General features: G+C 39.3%; 1 protein-coding gene and 1 pseudogene across 5 annotated transcripts in view; both read left to right on the top strand.

Annotated features, from left to right (window-relative positions):
* The window catches only part of CTNNA2 (catenin alpha 2), a 1,077,601-nt gene that overhangs the window by 612,715 nt on the left and 441,029 nt on the right, over positions 1 to 23,857 (top strand). The gene's annotated exons all lie outside the window — the stretch shown is intronic.
* LOC116636501 lies at positions 10,532 to 10,660 on the top strand (annotated as a pseudogene).

Raw genomic sequence — 23,857 nt, 5'->3', positions numbered from 1 at the left:
TGGTGGTGCTATAGAAAAGAGAGTGTTAGGAAAAAGAGTTGGCAAGGATAGCACCATCTCTAACACATTAACTCCTGGCTACTCAAAGTATTATCCAAAGACCCAGCATCACCTGGGAGGTCGTTAGAGATGCAGAAGCTCAGGCTTCACCCCAGACCCGCTGTAGGGCTGCCTTAACCAAGTACCACGAACCGGGTGGCATCACTACCATAATGTGTCATTTCGCAGTGCTGGAGGCTAGGAGTTTGAGATCAAGTTTTGGCAGGGTTGGTTTCTTCTGTTGTCTGTGAGGGAGAGTCTGTCATGTGCCTTTCTCCTTGCTTTTGCTGGCAATCTTCGGCATTCCAGATGCATCATCCAGATCCCCGCCTTCATATTCACACGGCATGGCATTCTCCCTGTGTGCAGGTGTGTTTTCTCATGGCATTCTTTTTATAAGGACACCAGTCATCTTGGATTGGGTCCCACACCACTCCAGTATGACTTCATTGTAACTCAACTAATTACATAGACAGTGACCTTATTTCCAGGTAAGTTTGAAGTACTGGGAGTTAATACTGCAACATATGAATGGGGGGAGGGGACAATTCAACCCACAACCACTGAATCAGAATCTATACTTGCAAAGATAGGTAAGTTGTAAGCATATTCAATTTAAGAAGAAATACCCTAAAGTTCTTCAAAACCTGGTATGCTACCAACATGCTTCCTGCTACCCTAAATGTGTGAGAGAAAACACTCTCAACTTGGATCCCTGGATTTTGGCTCTACCTTAGAGACTTTGAGTGCTAAGCCTTGCATCAGGCCCATATTCAGCACTCAGTAAATACTTATTGAATTAAAGAAAAAAACTTGCCCAATGGGCTTTCATGTCTAAAATAGAGATACCCACTTCACAGGAATATTGTAAAGGTTGTATCATTTATTAGATATATTTTAAAAAGTAGAAAGTGTGACTGTATCTGTCAGGGTCCATTCAGGAGACTAAAAAAACAGTTGATTTGAACAGGAAATGTTTTATATAATTAATTATCTATGAGAGGGGAGTAACTACAAAGGCATAAAGAAAACTCTAAAGAAGACTTTTAAGGGTGAGAGAGAATGTGCAAGGAAGGAACAAATTCAGAAGGAAGGACCTTATTCTCAAATCTTGTGTTCAGACTTCATTGGAGAAGGTGTGCTTGCCCCCCACTGGATGGCAGAGAGCTTTAATGGGTTGCCCTGGGGTGGAGTTGGTCGACAGTCCCTGGAAAGAAAATATCCTCTTTAGGATAGGCAGGTGGATGCTGGTGAGTGGGACCACAGGAAAGGTTGAGGTTCTAGGAGCCAGTTTCCAGTCTAAATCAGGAGAGCTGCAATGAATTGGTCACTGACCTGGAGCCAGCCCTGAGCACCAAGGGAATGTGTGCACCACTGGATGCCCGCATACAACACCAGCAGTAGCCCTGTGGTAGGAAGGAGGCAAAGGAAGAGAAACGGAAGCACACCATCACTAGGAAGAAAAGACCCTTCCTCCTGCAGTGCCCCTCCAGCACCCTCTACTGGCATCATTCAACATCATGCCTGTTGCGAAGGAGAAATGGGAAAGGTTCCAGCCCCTTCCTGCACCACAAGTACTGAGGGATACATTTTGGAGCTGAGAGGCTGAGACTGATAACTGGCAAACACACTATGCAAATATAAAGTCTTTTTCCCAGTACTTATATCAACTATGGTGGCAGAGAATAAGGGAAATAAAAAATGTGGAATGATTAATGCTTCATCAAGTATACCAAAACTTTAGTCTCCCAGCTTTTCTCTAGTTCCACACACATAGAACCTGCTTTGTCCACCCACATTACCTCATGTGATTTGTTGGAGGGCGTCAGGGGTGGCATGAATTTTGAAGGGAGAAGTTGCTAACAAAATTGGAAATGGAGCAAATATTGATGACGGTACCCACCTGTCCATATACGTGCGATGTGATCCCCAAAGCATCCCTAGGGACTCACACTGCTCCCTCGTTATTTGGGACCCCTTCCTCTGGGTTCTCTTCCTTAGGCTGTTCTCCCTGGGCTCAAGGCCATTTCCGCCATAGCTGAGCTCAACTACACAATCCCAGGCCATCCCATCATTGCCCTTGAACTGTCAGCTCCATGCAAGTGACTCACAGACATATTCCTCTAGCAAGGCTGCTCTTCTGAGCTCCTATACAAGTCATCTTAAAGCTGATCTTGAATGTCTCAAAGGGAGCCCCTAATTCAACATCCCCAAGCCAAATTCATTTATGTCACTAGCTGTCCTTCTCTCTCAAAGAATGGCACCATTGGTCTGCAATATCTTTCTCTCTTTTCTCCCTTCTATAGGATTTCTGCTATCCAGTCCCTGGATCTTCTCCCCTAAACATCTCTTAAATTTGCTTAGTTCTGTCCATCTACAGCAGCACAACAAAATTCAGGTTATATTCACTATGACGTAGATCACTGAAATAGCCTCCCAACTACTCTGTAAGCAACCACTCTGGCCTCTTAATATGAATCTGATTATAGCGCCTCCACTTCTGTTTGTCCTCACTGCTTAAATTTGGCAGAGGCTTCTCACTGCTCTTAGGATAAAGACAAAAGCCCTTGCCATGACTCAAAATCCTGCATGGTCCAGTTCCCCTTCACCTCTAAGCCTGACTTCATCTCTAGCTTTCCCTTGCCCTTTCTGCATCAGCTACACTGGCTTTTTTCCAAGGCTCAGCCCACTCTTCCAGGCTACACAGCCTTTGCAAATGCTGCTGGCTCTGCCTGGGATGCTCTTTGGACCTTGTCTTAATCACTCCCTGGTTACTGTATCTGTTTCAAACGTCCCCATTCTGAGCTTCTATAACATTGTGGGAGCTACTTCTACCTGACAGCACTTTTCAGTGTTAAATGTTGTATTTACTAGTTTGATTATTTCATTGATAATGTCTTTCTATTCCTACACTGTAAGATCTACTTGGGCAAGATACACCTTCATTTTTTTCTCAGTATTCTCAATGCCTAGTCCAGTGCCTTCCTTTTAAGCAAATTAATGGATCTAAATATTCATGTGCTAAAAATTCTTCCTAAAATTCACTCACCTACTCATTTATCCCCTCAACAAATATTTATTGAGCAACTATATGAGTTTCCCATTGTGTTAGGGATTGTGCTTTTGGAGCTGAACAAAATAGACAAGAATCTTGCTCTCTTGGTGTGATCATTCTTGTAGGAAAGGACACAAAAACTTATAACCATAGAAAATAGATTGCAATAAGATCAATGAAGAAAGCAGAATAGGGTGGTGTGATGAAAAAAATGAGTATGAGACAGAAAAATGACATTGTGGGAAGAGTTGCATTGAGTGAGCAGGCTCTCTGAGGAGATGCATTTGAGCTGGACTTTTATATTGAGAGGGAGTCAGCTCCTGAAGGTGGTAGCAGTGAGTGCCAGGCAGAAGACACAGCAAGTGAAAAACCCCTAGGATGGGAATGGGTTCAGTATGATGAAGAAGTAAGGGAAAAAATTAATGTGTTATTACTTCTAGGATTAACAAGGGCAAGGCTTTGACCCAGAGGCATACATCTTAGCATCCCTGAATGTGAGATTAGAGGGTGCCTTAGAAAACCCAATTTTTCAAAGGGGGAGCATTGGCACTTTTTTTGGACAATTTTTGTGCAGATCCGTTATCACAGTACAAACCGTGTATCATTTCTAGCTTCACTGCTGCGCCGCCTCTCCTAACCCCAGGGGCACCTTGTACATCGAAAACCACCTGAATGCTATTCTAGACATTGGGCAGGTAGAGGACCTGCCTGCTGGCCCCTCCACATGCCAGCAAATACGCCCAGACTTTGTTGATCCCCAGATGCCAGCATTCTGTCCGTGTCACACATACACCTGTCAGTAGGGAGTGACACTGGTCTTGATTAGAAGTACTGGAACTTTCTGATTTTACAGATGTGGAAACTGAGGCCTTATAAAGAGAAGCAAATATGTGGCAGGACTCGGTCTTTCTGATTCCATGCCTACTGTTCTTTGACAAGAGCTGAGCTATCATCCTTTTTTGTTCCCTCCCTTGTCATAGTTGTTTTTGGCAAATGAAAAACAAGCAAACCAAAACCATAAAAAATACTGTGTAAAAGAAGAATTTTCGCCTAATTTTCCTCTTCAATAAATTCAGATTTCTATGCATGACATTTTCTTTTAATGGTCCTTATCTGTGCTTTGAGGGAAGGTAAACTTGAAAGCATACCTTCTGTTCAATGCTGCTTCAGACAAGGAAGTTTAATTTAATGCAATAAACGTTCTTCAGTTGCTCACCGCAGCCTGATGCTGTTGGCAGTATTTAATCTGCCAAAGCGCATTGTATATTATCATTCGGATGCAAAATAATTTATGGCTATAACTCCCTGTGCATTTACATGAGTAAATCACTTGATCTTTATAAGAGGATATGATTGTTGTTTAATTTTTTACTTTGCTTAACTTTTTAAATGTTAGTACAACTGCAATTTCATATTTGTTTTAGATTAACCTTGTAATTAAAAAATAAGAGATGGAAGTGTGTGCTGTGTGTGTATGTGTTTGTGAGTCTAAGAATTGCATGTGGTATCTTTGGAGATCTTAAATCATAGAAAATCATCAATTTGTGCACTTGTCCCTTATTTTTTGAAGCCACCAACATCACTTAAATCAAATTATGTCAAATGAAATGAATAAGAAAATTGGATCTTTCCACGTGAGAGTTTAATAATAATAATATCCACAAAAAAGCTTATTTTTAAAAAGTAACCCAAAAAGAAATTATGCAAAAAAGCAACGGATGATGACAGCTTCTTGAGAAAAGTGTAAAGACCTTCAGTGTGTTTTCTTTGAAGGCGATAATGCTCATCTGTGTTTGTACATTCTGTGTATTTATTAGGAAATCAGCCTCATTAATTTTATCATGTCATTGACAGGCAGATGCATACTTATTTTTGTTTATACATTTATATATTCATTAAGTGTGATAAAGAGATAATGGAAATACTAACATTAAGCCTGCATTATGTGCCATCACAGTTCCCAGTGCTTTGAAGTTATTCTAGCAGTTTTTTAGTTCTGGTGAGACCACAAAATGTGGGATCAGAGTTTCCTAGTGGTAGAGAAGTTTTGATAATTTGTAAAGCCTGCTTGTATCAAGGACCTATTCCAAGGAAGAGCAGTCTTAATGAAATATTGTGAATTTTACACAATTAATATTGTGAGTTTTGTATCAAAACTGAAACTGATCCAAAAATGTGTAGACAAGAAGTCTTTTTCAGACCTGCCTTAATGCATAAATTTTAGTTTGCAGAAAGCACCCCCAGGGATTGGAGTATACCCAAAGTGCTTGAAAAATTTGCACCTGTCTTTTTCATACTTTATTTTTGTAGATCCTTTCTCATTGCCAGTGAAAAGGTGAATCTCAGCTCAGTCATTTTAACTAGTGACAATTGAGTTCATATAAAGGCTTATGTATTTTTTTCTCTATTGTGATAAGGAAAATCTATTTTCCAATGATTTGCTTTATCTCATACATTGAAAAGATACCTAAGAAATAACCTTAAAAATCCTATCAGGGCTTTCCAGAGTGAGTTTCCCATAGGATAGTTCTATATGCTATTGTGTTAGCATTTGCTAATTGCTGCATAACAAATTACCCTAAAACTTAGTGGTTTAAAACGATGTTTATTATTTCAGAGTTTCTCTGAGTCAGGAATCTAGGTATGGCTTAGCTGGATCCAGTGGCTCAAGGTATCTCAAAAAGCTGCAATCAAAGGGTTAGCCAGGACTATCATGGTCTTAAGGCTTGGCTAGGGGAAGACCCACTTTCAAGTTCATTCATGTAGTTGTTGGCAGGAGTTAGCTTCTTGCTGGCTGTGGGCTGGGGACCACCCTCAGTTCCTTGTCAAATGGGCTGTTCCATAGGTCAGCTCACAACATGGTACATGGCTTCATCAGACTGAGCAAACCAAGAGGCAAAAGAGAAGAAGGAGATCACAGCAACTGATAACCTGTTATTGGAAGTAACACCCCAATTGCCTTTGCCATATTTTATTCATTTGAAGCTAACCAGTTGGTCCAACCCACACTTAAGTAGGAAGGTTATCCAAGTGCATGGAAATCAGGAAGTGGGAATTGTTGGGAGACATTTCACAAAATATCTATCACAGGTAGTAATGTTATAAGAGATTGATGATCAAAAAAAGATTGTGAAATTCCAGAGTTGGACCAAGTTTTGGCCAGGACTTTCAGAGTTTTGAGCATTCTAATTTGGTGGGAAGGAAAGGGGGCAAGGAATATGGTAGTCGTGTTTCCTCAATCCTGTTTGCACAATCCTTTTTGTTGGTAGAGGGGCATATTTAACTACCTTTTCTCAGCATATTTGGAGAACTGCTGTCCAGCATGTTCACTTGATGCACGTATATGATGTTACTGAGGACTAGGGAGTCGCCTTGCCATCGGCTGCACAACATGGGATCAGTGCAGGTCACCTAGAGCTCTGAGGCTCTTTCCACCTTAATTAAATACTCTTTAAAGTCAGTACTCTTGGGGCGCCTGGGTGGCTCAGTTGGTTGAGCGACTGCCTTCGGCTCAGGTCATGATCCTGGAGTCCCCAGATCGAGTCCCGCATCGGGCTCCCTGCTCGGCAGGGAGTCTGCTTCTCCCTCTGACCCTCCTCCCTCTCATGCTCTCTGTCTCTCATTCTCTCTCTCGCAAATAAATAAAATCTTAAAAAAAAAAAAAAAAAAAAAAAATTTAAAGTCAGTACTCTTTCCTCAGACTTTGTGGATGGCAAAACCCAGACTGTGGCTAATTCTGCCACTTCTGTCTCTGGCTCCCTCCCCAAGCCCCGCAGGAGTTGGAGAGTCACCCACATCCACTTTACTCTAGAAAGAAAGATGTTAGAAACTTCACAGTTCACTTTTAAAAAGGTTACCAACTCTTGCTGGAAAACATGTTGACTCAGTGTTTTTACATTTTGCCCAGATCGCTCTTTTAAAAATGCATCTTCTGTGCTTTGGCAGTTCATGTATAGAAAGATTACGTTACTATTTAACTTTTTATTTAGACCTTTAGTGGCCTGTGTACTTTGTTCTCAGACAGAGGCCTTGACCTCCTGGACATGACCATGGGTGGCTGCATCTCCCTCCCCATTGCTGGTCAAGGAAGGCAGTGTCCAGGGCATCTTTCTAAACGGGTTCTGATCATTGGCGGGTTGAGTAGTATGTCATGGGAGTGGGTTTGGGGCAAAAGTATAGTTATTGTTAGGTTATAGTTACATGTCTGAACACATGAAGAATGCTCTTTTATATTTAGGCTTGAAAATTACTCTTTTTCTCATTTTCTGCCACTTGGGAAAAGTATTCTGTTTGTCCCTGAGGGCAATGAAGAGGGGTTTAGGAGAGGATATTTAGACAGTACATATTTCTTTGATGCTGGGCCTGCTTCTCTGTAGCGGTACTTGTGAATTAGGTTAAGTCTGGTGTGTGTGTGTGTGTGTGTGTGTGTGTGTGTGTGTGTGTGTTGTTTCTCCACAGGTTTGTGCTTCTTTCCTCTTCATGACTCCTGTAATTTTATTAGCCATTCTTTTAGCAAAATGAGAAAAAGAGACTTAGCATGACACGATGTGAGTCTTACAACGCAAGCCACCAGAAATCTAGAAAAGGATGGTTCTTGGTGGAATATTGCTTCGGTACTAATCTACAGGTGGCTGATGCGTCTAGAATTTCTTTAGTTCCGTAAGTTATTAAAAACTGTAGTAAATTGTGGTTCTTGCTAAAAATGTTGCACATCTCTACTTCATGTGGAAACAGAGGACTTTTCTAAGTAGGGACCTTTCCCTTTTGTCGTACAGAAGACATTTGTGTATGTCTAAGTGTTATGTGGGCCAATCCAAGGATTAGATGGGAGCAAGATTATATAGATTATAAATTATATCTATCTCTCTCTATATATAGAGATTATAAATAATCTGGAGCAATTATTTATTCATTAATGACTTTTGAAGGTGAGCAGATGTTTCCATTTGCTCATTTTGGTTCATGGCCCATTCAAGCGATTGGTATTGCAGCGTGCATGTTTCTGTTATATATACACTATATAGTCCAATACATTGAAGAAAGAGAGAAACTTACAATAAAAACATAGGATTGCTGACAGCAATCAGTATGCCTGGAGCTCATGGTGACTTTAGCATTATGAGAATGTTGATAGCATTACATCTGTTGTGTCTGAAAAGTGCCAAGAAATGATGCTAATTTATAATGAGGGGGGAGTGAAGACAGATATGGCAAGGAAAAATAGTACATACTAGGAGATAGTCAACTAAAAAGTAATTTGTTAAGTTTTATTCGTATCCTATAAAAAAGTGCTGTCACAGACTCTGGTTTGGTTTATAAATCAATTATGTATGTTGCACATCTGTTCTTCATGTGGAAACAGAGGACTTTTCTAAATAGGGACCTTTCCCTTTTGTCGTACAGAAAACATTTGTGTATGTCTAAGTGTTATGTGGGCCAATCCAAGCATTAGAATGCAGTAATAGAATAAAATAAGCCCTCTGACTACCAGTGAACTTTGCAAGGCAAAGGGCAGGTCATGAGGCAGAAAAGCAGAGGTAAAAGAGCAGAGAGGAGGAGGCAGATGGTAGGAAATAATAGAGAAAATGATGCTTATAGTTATCACAGATGCCTCTCAGTTTTTAAAATTTTGAATGCCTACATCTTTGAGAAGTTTATACACTTTTTAAAAAATGCCTTTTTTCCTTTCCTTTTATTTTCATTCCTTTTACTTCTCATCCTACTACCAATATGCCTTTTTTTTTTTTCCTTCCCGAATTCTTCATTGTCAGTATATAGTGTGTGACTAAGACCACTAGGTTGGACAGACTATGCTCTCCAAATAACAAAACAGCAAAAGTTTACAGGATGTCAAGATGTAGCCTTAAGGACAGAGAGAGTTTGTACCTATGCCTGAAAGAGCCCCTGTCCACACTCCATTCTTCCTTCATCGCTGGCTGTTCTTTGAAGATAAAATTTTGGAAGTTCATTTCTTAATCCAAGGCTCATTGCATATTTGAACTGACATCAGTCACTTATATACTTACAGTATATTGGGAATGTTTTAGGTGCAGGAGTGTTTCCTGAGCCTGAATTGTGTTAAGTAGAATACGATGATGTGCTGATCCCTGCAAGGGAGAAAGATGACAAAATAAGAAGTTTGTGGGTGAGACATCTAACTGCTTGGCAGTGTTCTAGGACCAGCCTGGAGTGTCCCCGGACGCCTTCATCCAGTGGCACTGTATTAAGTTCCTATTGCTGCAGTAACAAATTATCACACGCTTAGTGACTTAAAACAACACAAATTTATTATCATACATTTCTGGAGGTTCAGATGTCCAGAGTGCATCTTACTGAGCTAAAATCCAGGTTTTGACAGGGCTGCTTTTTTTTTTTCTCCTCGAGTCTTTAAAGGAGAATCCATTTCCTTGCCTTTTCCAGCATTATGAGACCACTCACATTCCTTGTCTCATGGTCCCTCTCTCTGTCTTCAAAGTCAACAGCAGTGGGCTCTCTCTCTCTTGCTTTCTGCAGCTGAAAAAATTTTCTGCTTTTAAGGACTCATGTGATTTAAGACTGAGCCCACCTGAATAATCCAGGTGATGTCCCCATCTCAAAATCTTGAATCACATGTAAGTCCTTTTTGCCATGTAAGGTAACGTTCACAGGTTTCAGGGATTAGGATGTGGCCATGTTTGGGAGAGAGATGGCAATTATTCTGCCTACCACAGGCAGACTAACTAGAAAGAAAAAAAAAAAAAAAAACCTCTTTCTGACCTGTATCTTGTCTGAGAGTTGCTTTTTATTAAATGGCCTCAGTTAACAACACTCTCAGTCCCAGTCATATATTTCTACCAACACTTAATGCTGTTTCTCTGCTGTGATCAATGGGAACCAGTTGCCTTATCAGCATCCCTTCCAAACTCTAGCTGAGCTAGCCACAAGAGAAATCTAAGTCAAATCTTTGATTCCTTCCTGATGCTTATAAATTCTTGATTCCTACCTCTCCATCCCCAACAGGACTCTTAAATTTTGTCAGCCATCATCATGGCTTGCCCTCTAGGGGGCAGTAGCATTTTGGGGACCTTCAGCAGCAACTTTTCCAGGCCTCTCCCTTTTACAGAGGAGCAGACTAGGACTCAGAGAAGGAAAAGAAATTAGCAAAGATGGGGCACCTGGGTGGCTCAGTTGTTAAGCGTCTGCCTTCGGCTCGGGTCATGATCCCAGGGTCCTGGGATCGAGCCCCGCATTGGGCTCCCTGCTCCACGGGAAGCCTGCTTCTCTCTCTCCCACTCCCCCTGCTTGTGTTCCCTCTCTCGCTGTGTCTCTCTCTGTCAAATAAATAAATAAAATCTTTAAAAAAAAAAAAAAGAAATTAGCAAAGATATACAAACTAGATCTGCAGTTGCCCAGGACTGGGCCTCTGTGGCGTACTTCCGCCACACAATACCTAAGTAGAGCTTTGTGCAGTGGCAGTATCGTAGCGAATGAGGTTTATCCGAGGCGTGATTATTGCTAATTGAAACAATACCTAAGTAGAGATGACTCAACATGGGCCTCAGTCATTTAAGAAAGCACTCCTAGGCGAATTTTCCAGATAGGAGTGTAATGCAAATAGGGAGCATTTGTACTAACAAAACCAAATCAGAGGGTGCTTTTTTCTTCCTTTTAAAAACTAATCCTTAATTAATCAGAAGATGTTGTAATGGGAACAGGCCTTTATGCAAGGCATATCCCTTAGCTAAGATTTGGAGGGAGGAGGAATCATATGGAGAAATCCATGGGAAAAATCTCATTACGCATGCTTTTAAGGTCTGGGCATAGAGATTCAGTTTCCATGTGGCTCCTTACTTTAATTGGTGAGTTCAGTGACCAAAGATAATATTCAGGCTACCAGAGATTTGGGTCTAAATATAATCTCATAGGAAGGGCCATATTCAAGTGTTTTTGTGAAGTCCATTTCTCTAAAATGCTATCTCCTATGGTCCCTTAATTTCTAAGTTGTACACATTTCTTTTGCAGCTGTGATGTGTGTTTCTGAGAAATCTGGTTGTTCAGTTGTTGCTATTGATTATTCTCTCATGTATGAGCTGACCAGGGAGGAAACAGAGGAGATGGCCAGTTTCCATGACCTGAAATTCAACTTGTCCGAACCCATTTAATACAGGCTACAACTCCTTTGGTGTATTTACGGCTAGGTGTTCAAATTCACAGTGGCCTCAAGACTTCCTCTAGTGAAACATCCTTTTTCCATAGTCATAGTTTACACGGTTCAAGATGTTAAATCAGATAGTGTTTTCCTAGACTACTGTGCCAGGAGATGAACACTATTGTGCTTTCACTGTCTGAAGAAAAATTCAGATTGCCATTACTTTCAAAGGGCAGACAGAGCCATAAAAGAGAAAGGTGGGAGCTATGCAACTAGTTTAGAGAAAAAAAAAAAAACAAAAACTTGATACTATTTTACTGACATTTCATATCAATATCCCAACAAATCCTAGCACCGATTAGATCCTTTTCTGCCTTTTTGGCTAAATTTCTGGATTTAGTAGCTCTCGTTCCCCCCCCCCCCCAGAAAGCATTTATTCAGTACTCACCATGTACCAGGAATGGTGCTCAGGACAGGTGAGGTATGGTCCCTGCACATCCTTTGAAGAGACTGAGTTCAATTTGGATGAAGAAGCAAGGTGCACATCTACCAAGTCAATTGTCCTTCTTAGACCCTCCTTCAGCTTTTCCTTCACTCCTCATTGGTTTCAAATAGGAAAACAAGTAATATTGCTATATTCTCAGCTTCAGACATTTTTTTTTATTCATCTTAGAGTTGAGACTAGACACTAAGGACTATTTGAAGAAAGCTGGAAATGTGGAGAGTAACAGAAATATTCTTTTAAAGCTAAAAGTGCCTCACTAATACATCTCTTTGGGGGAAGGGGAGGTATTACCAGTACATTTCACCATTGAGGTGACTAGATGGCACTCTGATTAGGGTATTTCAGCTACAAACAATACCTTGTTTGTTTTCTTGAGAAGCAACTCAGACTTTAGAATGTGGTTCAATAAAACCAAATATGGACATCTTTTATTTCTCTAGAGCTAGGAATAAAGTCAAGGCACAAGGAAAACAAGATTAATTGGCTCGTCAGGACCCCTTCTAGAAAGTAGAACTATTCCGAGCGTTAGGACCTGTGAGGCTCTACCATAATTCAGTTTGTTTAGTGAATCTTTCCTGAATTTATACCTTGAAAACATGGGCTTTCTTATTTTCAGAAGAAATTTATCTCTGTTGCCTACAATTGCAAATACTCATGGAATGAAGGAATTTCAAAATGTACTTTGCAGGTAATCTAATCTGTCTCATTTTCACCCAGATGAAGAAATGTCCTCATTTTACAGACAAGTATTTGAAATTTTACATGTCTATCAAAGGTCATACAACTACACGCTGGCAACGTGAAAGTTAGAAACTTGGACTCCTAATTCAAGGTTATTTCCCCTTGAGCAGAAGCTTTACATTAACCAAGGCCACCGTATTTTCATCTGTAAAGGGGATCCTCTTGCCAAATGATCATCATGATTTAACTCCTTTCTGTTCTTCTTCCTTTTTATCTTCCTTTCTTTCCGTTTGTTACTTCTCTTCTGTCTCATTAATGAGAAGAATAGAAAAAAAATTTTTTTTAGTTGGCTCATGTGTAGAACTTTTCTAGGAATCCACCCCTACTTGCTACTCCCATGTCCTATAGTGATAGGAATGATTAAACTACTATGGACATATTTGTAGGAGGAAGTATGTATGCAGTGATATGTGAGTGTGTTTGCAGTGTGTAAAGTGTACATAGGACTTTAAGTCCTTGATGAGGACAAACTTCATCTCAAAATTACTGTCTTCCTCAATTCTCAAGGATCAATTTTCACCTTTGTTTTATAACAAAACCCCTTGACCTTTATCCTGTCTTAGTGTTGTTAGTAGTAATAGTACATTGGTAATTAGCAAACCGAGTTTTGATTCATATCAACCAGTAAGAAATATTAATTCACAAGTATTTCTTGTTCTTTGTTCCCCTTCTGCTCATACATACACCAAACATCCAGTGTGATTAATGAGAACATGGTTATAATCTCAGGGTTGGTGAAAGGGAAAGTATTATAATAGAAGTATATTGGGCTGGGAATCTGGACATTTGGGTTCTGGTCTTGAAATGTCCCTGAGAAAAACATCTTCATTGAGCCCTTGTATAAATCAGGTAGGTGTGCATGTATTCTCATTGACCTGTTGGGTCAAAATTCTTTCAGTCTCCATTTTAGAAATGCAAAATTTGAGCCTCAATATAAGAAGTGGACTATCACAGAACTAGTAAGTGAAAGAGAATTCAAACATAGATTTTCTGACTCTAAATGCCAGGCCAATATATTTCCCCCCCTGGATAGCGCTGCCTTCTTGCTCTATGTTTTTGGAAAAATCACTTGGCTTTTCTGGGGCTTGGGCTTCCTCATTAATCAAATGGTAGAGTTGAGTTCTTATTGTTTCTAAGGTTCCTTTTAGCTCCAGGGATTGCATAAGGTCATTTTCCCTTTTCTCCCTCCACTCCCCACTCCTTTGGCATGTATCTGTCCCATCGCCAGTGCTTAATCATTAAAAATGAAGATGGTACTGAAAGTAATGTCTGGCCATGAGAACACGATCTGAATGCTTTCATTCTGACCTCTAAATCAGTCTGCATATCTTGCCTGTAGAACAAAATCAAAGGGTGGGGTGTGTGGGGGGAGGGACAGAGGGAGGGACCAGAAACTTAATTATATTTTTAAACAATGGATTTCCATTAAAATTGTATTTTTCTACACCTCTGGAAAATTACATTGTAGATGAGATAAATGCAGCCTTGCATTTAAATTAAGGTTATCTTTAGGCTGGTAATCTCATTTGCTGTTTAGCAATTTTAATTCAAGTCAAGACAGTGTAATTAGTGCCCTCAGCCAATTGCCATTCCTCACTGCTTTGTAGCTGTATTTACTGCTGTTAAGACAAGACTACTCGTGTGGAAAGTATAAGTCAACATACTAAATTATTAAAGGTGGCATACATCAACAGATACTCCCTGTGCATGCTGATGCTTCAGATTCAGAGGCCTTCCATCCTCATGTCCAAGGGAGTATTCGTACCATGGATGGCCAATGTGGACTCTCACTGTTTATTTTAATAGAGAGAGTAATTAACTTGAAATGTTGCTGTTACAGCAAATATACTAAGTTTAGCAATCCTTTAAGTATTTTTAATTGGAGACAAGTTTAGCATAATTTGATTTAAAAATTATATTTCTTGTTATATGACAGATGTCGTTTTCACACTAAAGTATGCAGGTTGTGGGGCGCCTGGGTGGCTCAGTCGGTTAAGCGTCTGCCTTCGGCTCAGGTCATGATCCCAGGGTCCTGGGATCGAGCCCCACATCGGGCTCCCTGGCTCAGCGGGAAGCCTGCTTCTCCCTCTCCCACTCCCCCTGCTTGTGTTCCTGCTCTCGCTATCTCTCTCTGTCAAATAAATAAATAAAATCTTAAAAAAAAATAAAAAATAAAAAAATAAAGTATGCAGGTTGTGATGGTGGAGGGAATGGTGAGTGGGTGTGTACCTGCATGTCTGTATACGTTCATATTATAGCTTAAAACCAGAGCCAGGCAAATATCTGCAGGTAGTTTAAAAAGAAGAAAAGATTAGGAAATTCACGTGTTAAGGTTCTATTTATACTATTGAGATGACAGGTAACCTTTTGTTTATTTGAGGTGAGGAAAAAACCCATGCATTTATATATATACTTTTTATTAATATTAATCATGTAGATTAATGACGTATACTTGTAGTTGACACATCAGTGTGTGTATGTGTGTGTTTTTTAACTTCAGATTCGTGCTTTGAAGAGTGAGCTATATTCAAAGTCAAACATAAATTCAGAACTATTTCTCTTTCATGGTACTTACTAATGGCTTCAATGAAGAAAATCTACATTTTATCTTCCTTTTTATATTTTAAGTTTCTTGATAACCCAGGCTTTATCAGTTTGCATTTCTTGCGGTGACTAGCAGACTCACAATTTCTTAGTAAATGTTTGTTGAGCTCAATTATGTAAAGAAATAGTTAACTGTTCTTGACAAGAGCTTTCTAATGTATGAATGTTCTCCCGGTTGTATAGTCTATATATTGAATTTGGTATGTCTGCTGCTTTTTACCACTCCAATAGGAATATAAGCATATTTACAGATAGACAAATCTGTTGCCTATTTGAAGAAAAGTGTACCACTTAGAACTTTCTTACAGAAATATTAGCATTGTAAATTTGACTTTTATGCCCCGGGACGAGGGGGGATCTAACAGCATACAATATATTCATGTGATATTTTGGTTTGTGAAAACTTGATCTAACAAATTTGAAAGGTAAACTTAAAGATTCCATTTGGACAAGGATAGAATTTGTTAATTCTAATAACTCAAGTTAAAATTTATAGCCTTAGTACTTCTGATTGGCCATCAGTGACTTCTAGAAATAATCAAGTGTAATGGCTCATCTAAGCCCATAGTGGAAAACCAGAAAAACATCTTTTCTTCAAATCAGAATATGATTTAGAAAATAAAAAATACAAAACAGATAGGAAAGAAGTTCTTTGCTTTTGAAAGCGAACAAAGAAGGAAACCTAAGTGTTTTTCTTTTCCCTGGATATTAGTGTAATGACATGAAAGATATTGCTCATTATTTTGCTAGATGCTTAGGAGTAACACTGTTTTGAGAATGAGCTACCTTGCGACTGTGTAGAAGACAAGGTCCAGACATTTTAACACCCAGAGCTCTCTACAGTTTCAAGAAATTGGATTTGCATCATTATAAAACAGTGGGTGAAAAAAACATCATATTGAATACTGATAGATATATTCTTTGGTCTGTTTGGCAGGATACTGAAATTACATCTTTGTGCATGTCTTTCTGTTTATTTGGCCTGATCTTGCGTCCTTTTTGTAAGATGTGTGTAATTATAAATCTTTGCGAGAGAGTATTAGAAACACACACAGATTAAGTTAATGAAGAATAATAATGTGCTTTTGTGTCTGCCTTGGGTTAGTTGAGTCCTCTGTTTTCCTGGAGTTGGGTCTCATAGCTTTCATCTGCTGGTTTAGCTCTTCCTGATGCCTGAGATTAATTCTATCCCTAGTTACAGGATATTAAATGAATTCCAAGCCATTATTTCAGGCAGCTTAGCATAGGGTAACCATGCTATTTCCTCTGAACTTGTGTCCCACTCTAGTAACTGTGCATCACGTTATATGCAGTCCCAGCAACTTGCACTTCACAACTGAGTCCCTATTTTGATCTCTTGGCACTACCACAGATTTAGTTGAAAATGGAACCCCACTTTGCCGTTCCCCACGCTAACTCGGCTCTGGCACTAATATTAATTTCCCAGCACCCTCTGTGCCTACTGTCTCTTACTTTGATTTCCTTTTTTATTGCCTGACTTTGGAGCTTCCTGTTGAAAAGTTTCACCCAGCTGCTGGAACAGCCACTGACTACGCCTTCCTTCCTGAACTCTTGAAAACCACCTGCCATCACCTCAGGCAGAGTGACCGTGATGTCTCTCTGAACTACTAAATAATCTCTCCCTGCTTTCTCTGTTTGCATCTGCCCAATACATTCTCCAGCCTGTAGAAAGATCACTTAGAACAGGACATTGCATCAAGTGGCTTCTCTCCTCAAAACCACTCCATTGGCTTCCTGGTATGGTTAACAGTTCTTTAATATGCTGCTTAAGGCCTACACAGTCTCTCCCATGACTAATTCTCCCAGGTCCTTCTCTCCCTTACTCTTTGACTGCTTTCAATCCTCACACTCACTGGCCTTTGCCTTGCTGTATATCCTTTGCACATACGACTTCCCATCTCTAAAGATCTCTCCCTTCTAAACACTTTGAGTTAATGCCTACTCATCTTTCATGTCTCTGTGAATGTATGTTTTCCTTGGTGTACACTGTTATTTTCTCTCTGAGGTTTCTATTCACAGCACTTAGCACAACCTGTAATTAATTGTTTATATGTGTGTTTCTTGCTTAATGGCCATTCAGATTGTAGAATGTGTGAAGGCAGGACCCACGCCAACTTGCTTCACTACCAGATACCCTAATCTTAGCAAATTACCTCACCTATCGAGTAGCTTAGTTTGTAGGCTTCATGTTAAATGATTAAATGAACAGATTATCTGCCTGGATCATAATGTATGGGTTCTGTTCTTTCCTCTTCTAGTAATTCGTTGCAGTCAGTTTCTTATATACCAAGGAATCAGCATTCAACATTACCTTGAATGTTCACAGTTCCAGTATAAGGTAGAGTTTATAATTCTCATATTAGAAAATGAGAATTGACTCTGGAAGCAAATAATAATTCCTTCTATATTACAAAAGTAGTTATGGTGAAACCAGAATTCTACTTTCATCATTTATTGCCCAAACTTTATCCTCTTAACAGATGTCTTTTGTTAAGCCATTACTAATTACCTGCCTGACCCTTGGTATGTCTATTAGCCTTTCTGGGTCCAATCTGCCCCACCTCTAGTCTCTCACTCTGACTTGGAATAATCTTCTTCTAGATAAAATCTCCGTAATTGAATCAGAAGGTAGTATGCTTTTTGTAACCCAGGGACATGCCACCATTTTGTTTAGTTAGGCCTCTCCTATTCTGGTGGTAGCTCCTACCTAAATTATTTGGTATGGGGTCTCAGGGAAAATAAGTTTCCAATCTGTAATGTGACTGGGCTCATGGCCAAGCCACCCCTGCATTCATTTTACCTGATGAAAAGTTATGACTGTGGCAATAGTCACTCTGAAATACTAGCAGGTCTCACACTATGAGAAAACATTTAGAGAATAATGATATTTTATACTACACAATTTGGGATTTTGATTAGTAATTTCTCTGCCCTCTTACCACCACTCATGTGCATGGAATAAGCTGTGTAAAAACAAGCTAATGAAAGTGTTGTTGGTGTGAGTCCATGATAGAATCACCATTGTTAAAATTCAATCATGACACCAGAGCATCTACAACGCCTCAGGAAGTGAGCTCGCCAGTTACATCATGACCATGTTCTGCTTATACCCTTGCTTGAGGTCTTTGGTCTTTCAGATTTATAGGAACATGGGGACTTCAGAAAGGGTATGGCTTTCAAACTGATTAAATTCTGGACAATAATGTCCATGAAGAGGTGAAAGAAATTAGTATCAATGAGGCTAATTTAGTGAAATGAATGAAAGCTGAGCTCTGATAAAATACTCTTTATTACCTAGAGAATATGTCTTTGTTGGGTAGATCGAAACTGTGCTTAATAAGCCATAATGTTCACCTCTCTTCATTTTATGAGATTTCCATTTAATCTGACTTTTTTTTAACATTGCATTTTTCAATTTTCAATGTGTGAAACTGTTTTTAACCAATCAAATTAGAATCAAATTTGCAAGTGAAATGCCACAAGATAGAGCAGTATATTCTCTCCTGAAGTTGAAAAATGAAACATCTTTCATTGCCGAAATCACTAATTTTATGACCCCATCCCAAAGTGCTTGGAAGAAGATTTATGTTGACTATATCCATGAGGCTTATTGCCCATGATGTCATTGCTCATTAGTATGTTTACTGATTTATTTCTCATATGCCCAACATCAGTTTTTTTTTTCCCTTCAGTGAGTGAATCTGTCCTTTAGAACTACATAGTTCATAAGAACAGTGCTTTATAAACTCTTTAATTTGGAGAAATCAAGGCATTGCTGCCATGTTTTTTCAGCTGTCTAAGCTAGCCATGTGATTAGCAACTTGGAAAGATGATCCTTGAATTTGGCAAGAGCTAGGACTAAGAGAATGTAGAGGGGCTTCATGATTGTCTGCTCCAAGAAACATCCTCATTAATAGGACAATTTTGCTGCCAGTTCTAAGATCATCTCTATCTGGAACATTTCAAGAAATGCAAAGATTTCTGAGAGTAGTAACCTGTTAATACATCTGTGTTCATAGAGCTTCCCAGGTTAATGTATCAGCAGTAGCTACACTTGGGAAGTGAAAGTGGAATAAGGAGAAGGGCAAAGGAAAACATCTGAAGAATTAGATACAACTTGGAACACTTCACTGCCAATCTTAGGTATCATGGTTGGGTCTTTGGAATCTCAAGTTGGAAATTTATTTAGCCTTGGCCCTTCCTGAAACAATGGACTGATCAAGATAGTAATGGGAGTTTGAATGTAATTAGATATGGTCCCTTTAGACAGGTCCATCAACAGAAGGCAAGAGTGCTGTTGACTCTTGGACATACTTAGAAAAAGTATAACCAGGGACACGTGGGTGGCTCAGTCGGTTAAGTGTCCAACTCTTGATTTTGGCTTAGGTCATGGTCTCAGGATCCTGAGATCAGGTAAGGCTCTGCGTGTTGGGTGTGGAACCTGCTTAAGATTCTCTTTCTCCCTCTCCCCTCTGCTACTCCCCACTCCCCCCTCCCCCGGCCCCCTGCCCATGTGCACTCTCTCTCTCTCTCTCTAAAATAAGTATAACCAAAGTGGAACCAAGGCAAAGGTGAGATCTGATCAGGTCTTCTGTCTTTTCAGTGTAAGCAGAAGGCAAAAGATTTCACCAGGAGCTCACTGACCTCTCCTCTGGGCGCTAATTCAGCTAAGCTCTAGCATTTCTGACTTTCCTTGGATATGTCCAGAAAGTGAAGCCCCTATCCTGAAGACAATTTGAATGTTTTAAGCAAAGAGAGTGCCAATTTACTATCCCTGGTTGCCTGTTTTGGGAGATAGAAATGCTCCAGAAGAAAATTTATTCAGCACCACTTTCCCATTTTGACCTTTGAGAAAGAAGGAAAGGGAATCCGCAGTTATTGAGCAGTCTGCCATGTGCCAGACAGCGTGCCAGGTACTTTATAAACAATATCTCTCAACAGTCTTACAGCCGGCTGTTCCTCCTTTTCTGTAGATGAGAAACAGAGTCTCCAAATTGGTATATGATGACTAATGCAAGTTGATGAGGCTCAAAAGGGGTGAAGCCAAGATGTGAATCCAAGCTATTTAATTCCTAAATCTGTGCCTCCCCATTAACGTTATGCCATTCTGCATTGATATCTGTACTTCATGAAAGATCATAGCTAATTTCCACTCGCATGAGCATAGTGTATATGTGTACACATGTGTTGTGTGTAAACCTACACATGGACCCATTGAAGTCAGTGACTGTTTTCACCAATCTTGGCTTTCCCTCCTGTACCCTCCCCAGTATACTCTTGAATGGGAGCCATGACACCTGAAGAAATGATGAATATTATATTCCCAGAGAAGAAAAAGAAGGGAGGTATTTTTGTCTCAAACATGGAATTGTTCAACCTTTGCATTTAAGACTATTTGGGCATGTTTTACCAGGCCCATGATATTTCTTTTCCTAATCATAGAAAAGTATTCAGCAAACATGCCAAGTTTCCTAACATCCCAACCTGCAAGACCAATCTTGTGGTTAATGGATACTCATTCTCTTCTTGAGGTTTTCTTCAGGAGATGTTTTTGCCTAGTGTCATTATTTTTCTAATTGCCCAATTTTCTTTTCTCTTTTAAACACTAATTAAAGAATGCGCCCAGGACTGCCACCTGTTTGGAGACAACATTAATCTCCTGCCCTCTCTACATTTTTAATGGGCCTAATTTATCCCTATTATCTAGTGCTTTCACTACCCCAACTAAGTGAAGAAAAGATTCTCATTCCTTTCACCCTTGTCATCAACTCTGCTGCTTTTTTGCATTTTATTTTCCCTCCCACACCTGATTCTGCATAGCCTTGTTTAGTTTTCACCATCAGTAAGATATGCATTTTGCTGTAATAGCCTTCTCGCCTCCTTCCTTCGCTACCTGATCTGTTCTCTACTGCTTCCTTCTCCCCATCTCTAATCCTCTATATGCCTGGGATCAATTAGCCAGACATAACTCAACACCTACCCTGAGATAGAGACACTGAAGCATCAGTCCTGGTCTCTATGAACTCAGTCTGAAAGGGGAGACCCACAAAAACAAAACAAAACAACAAAAAAACAAAAACAGTACAAAAAATAAAATGCAATACAGGTAACAATATAGATTAGAAAAAGGTGTGTGGGAAAGCAAAGGAGGAGCTCCCACTCCAGCCTGGGGGGCACAGAGGCTTCCTGGAATGGCTAACATTTGGAATGACTGGATATCTGATAGGTAAACAAATAGAATGAATCCCATCATTCATTTGCATTCATAGCAAACCTGATAATTAGTGATATTGACTTCCCACACAACTCCTTTCTACAACTCAGTAAGATTTCTATTAAGAAAGGGTTGTAGGGTACTTTGAAATGCCCATATTAAAATTAGTGTATTAATTAAAATAGAGCAAGGCCCAACTAACGAACCTAGACATAAGCTCTAAAGCAAAGAACTTGGCTGCTAAGTGACTTTAAAAAAAGGGGCCCGGGGAGGGGGTGGGGGGGCAAGGGCTGGTTTCAAGCCTTAAGCCAATTGTATTGGTTTTTAAAACCTCTCTTCTTAGAGCCTTTTACGTGTAATTCTGATACTCTTGTCTTTCTGATATCTTTGCCAAACCTGAAGGATTGAGAATTCTTTGAAGGAACATAGCTTCACCCCAGGGATAAGTGATCCCTGATACTTGAATAATGAAAAAGAAAACAAACCAAAACTATAAAACAAATTAACAAAGTCTGTGAAAACCAACAGACACAGAGAATTAAAATATTTATATTTATTATTTTTATATATTATATATTATTATGTTATAAATAATATATTATTATATTTTTATATTTAGCTCCGTAACTCCCAGTGTTATCCCTGATGCTAAAGAGCACAATAATTGGTGTTAATAGTGATGGATCAGAGTCAGCAAATAAAGGTTTATTTAGATCCAAGGAACTGTATTTCAGAAGGTGAGAAAGTTGGATAATTCATGGTGGAAAAATTTTCACAAAAGCTGGAACATAATTCTTTTCTTAGCACAAATAAATTTCAGTCAGCAAATGAACACACATGTTCAACACTATATATCCCGGTGTTTGACAGTGGATGCTCATGATTTTCTTTGGGGTGTGTGTGTGTGTGTGTGTGTGTGTGTGTGTGTGTGTCTGTGTGTATCAACTGTCACTCTTAAAGTTTCCCAGGAAGAGAAACCTTCACTCTTGAGATCCTCCTAGATTTCTAAAGGAACTTCTCAAATGGAAGGTGACCCTGATTGTTTCAAAAGGCAGTTTCTTGTGTCAGCAGTATTTCCTTACCATTAAAGCTTACATATATACATATATATATATATGTATATTCTTAGAACTATATATATATATATTGTTCTAAAAAAGGAGAAATGCTTATTTTAAAAATCCAAAGTTCTGACATCTTGAATATGAATAATAGCAGGCACTAGAAGTTTTTATAATTGATTCAACATGATGAATTTAAAACATGTTATAAAGTACCTTATATAGATCATCAAGTGGCTTTAGTATAGCCTTTCACATCGCAAGGAAATATATTTTGTTTATTTTTTTTGTCATGGTAATCCATTTAAGTGTTTCCTTTTCATAATTACCATAATAATCTGACTCACTATTGCCTTTTCCCAAAATTATCAGCATACTCTTCTTAGTAATACTGAAATCTATTATTTTTGTGCTCACAGCATTACAGAATGTAGAGGCGTAAGGATCTGAAGACTTCCAACCATGTCATTACCGATGAAGAGATGATTCTTCATAATAGAATGTGTATTCTTAGGAATTTACTGTGTTCTCAATCCTGATCTAAGTATCATTATTCTAGACCCCAAGGGATCTTTGATTTCATGCATAGCCTTACTAGGGAGAGATATTCCCACACTGGGATTTAGAACAGTTTGAAGCCTGTGCATTAGTATGGGCTAAACAGAATATGCTGTATTGAACACGTAGGGGAGATCTTTGTATTTGTAAAATGCTATCACATCCCATTCAGTGTTTTTTTTTTTTTAATAAAACATGATCAGTTTTGAAATTCAAATGTTTGATATGCTTCCATAGAGAGGCAATGAAAGCGTGCAGTTTTGCATGGTGGAGAGAGGGAAGACAAATCTATATACAGTGAGGGGCAGGACAAGCAAACCCCTTTTACATCCACGTTTATCATCTGTATCACCTACACCTTATACTCATTTTGGTTTTAGTTGTCCCTCCCTCCCCCACACCTCCCACCCTGAGGTGGTGTTTTTGAATGACCTTAAGAGTCTGTCACATTTACTTGATACGATTTTTGCCTGAAAACATTGGAATTGATAGATCAATTTGTTTTCTATTAATCATCGAAGAGTTTACTTGGTCATGATAGATTACTTCTAAATGCAGAGTCAGTATTTCTTTGCCATCTGATACGGAAGCTGGCCTGGGGAAAGGTTGGGGCTTCCTCCTGCAGTGTTTTTCTAGTACAGTTTGATAAACCATCTGAAGAGGCAGTGTCTGCCACTGAGGCCTCCATGGTCTAGGTTGGCAACTTGGAGCTCTGATGCTCCCTCCATCACGTACACATGTGACTGGGTAGGAGATTTGCCAAGCCACTTATTGTTTCTGAGACTCAGTTTCATCCCTTGTTAAGTGCATGACCTCCCCGCAGCCCAACCCCAGGAGTATTTCTGAAATGGCTATGGAAGATCAGTGGGGAAAATCCCAATGGGGAATTTTAATGTATTTTTTTAATTCACTCAAATAAGTTTTTATTATT

This window comes from Phoca vitulina, unplaced genomic scaffold (assembly GCF_004348235.1).
Source record: "Phoca vitulina isolate PV1807 unplaced genomic scaffold, GSC_HSeal_1.0 scaffold12, whole genome shotgun sequence".
Lineage (NCBI taxonomy): Eukaryota > Metazoa > Chordata > Mammalia > Carnivora > Phocidae > Phoca > Phoca vitulina.
The sequence above is the reverse complement of the archived record's forward strand: the minus strand, read 5'-3'. Positions and strand labels throughout refer to the sequence as shown.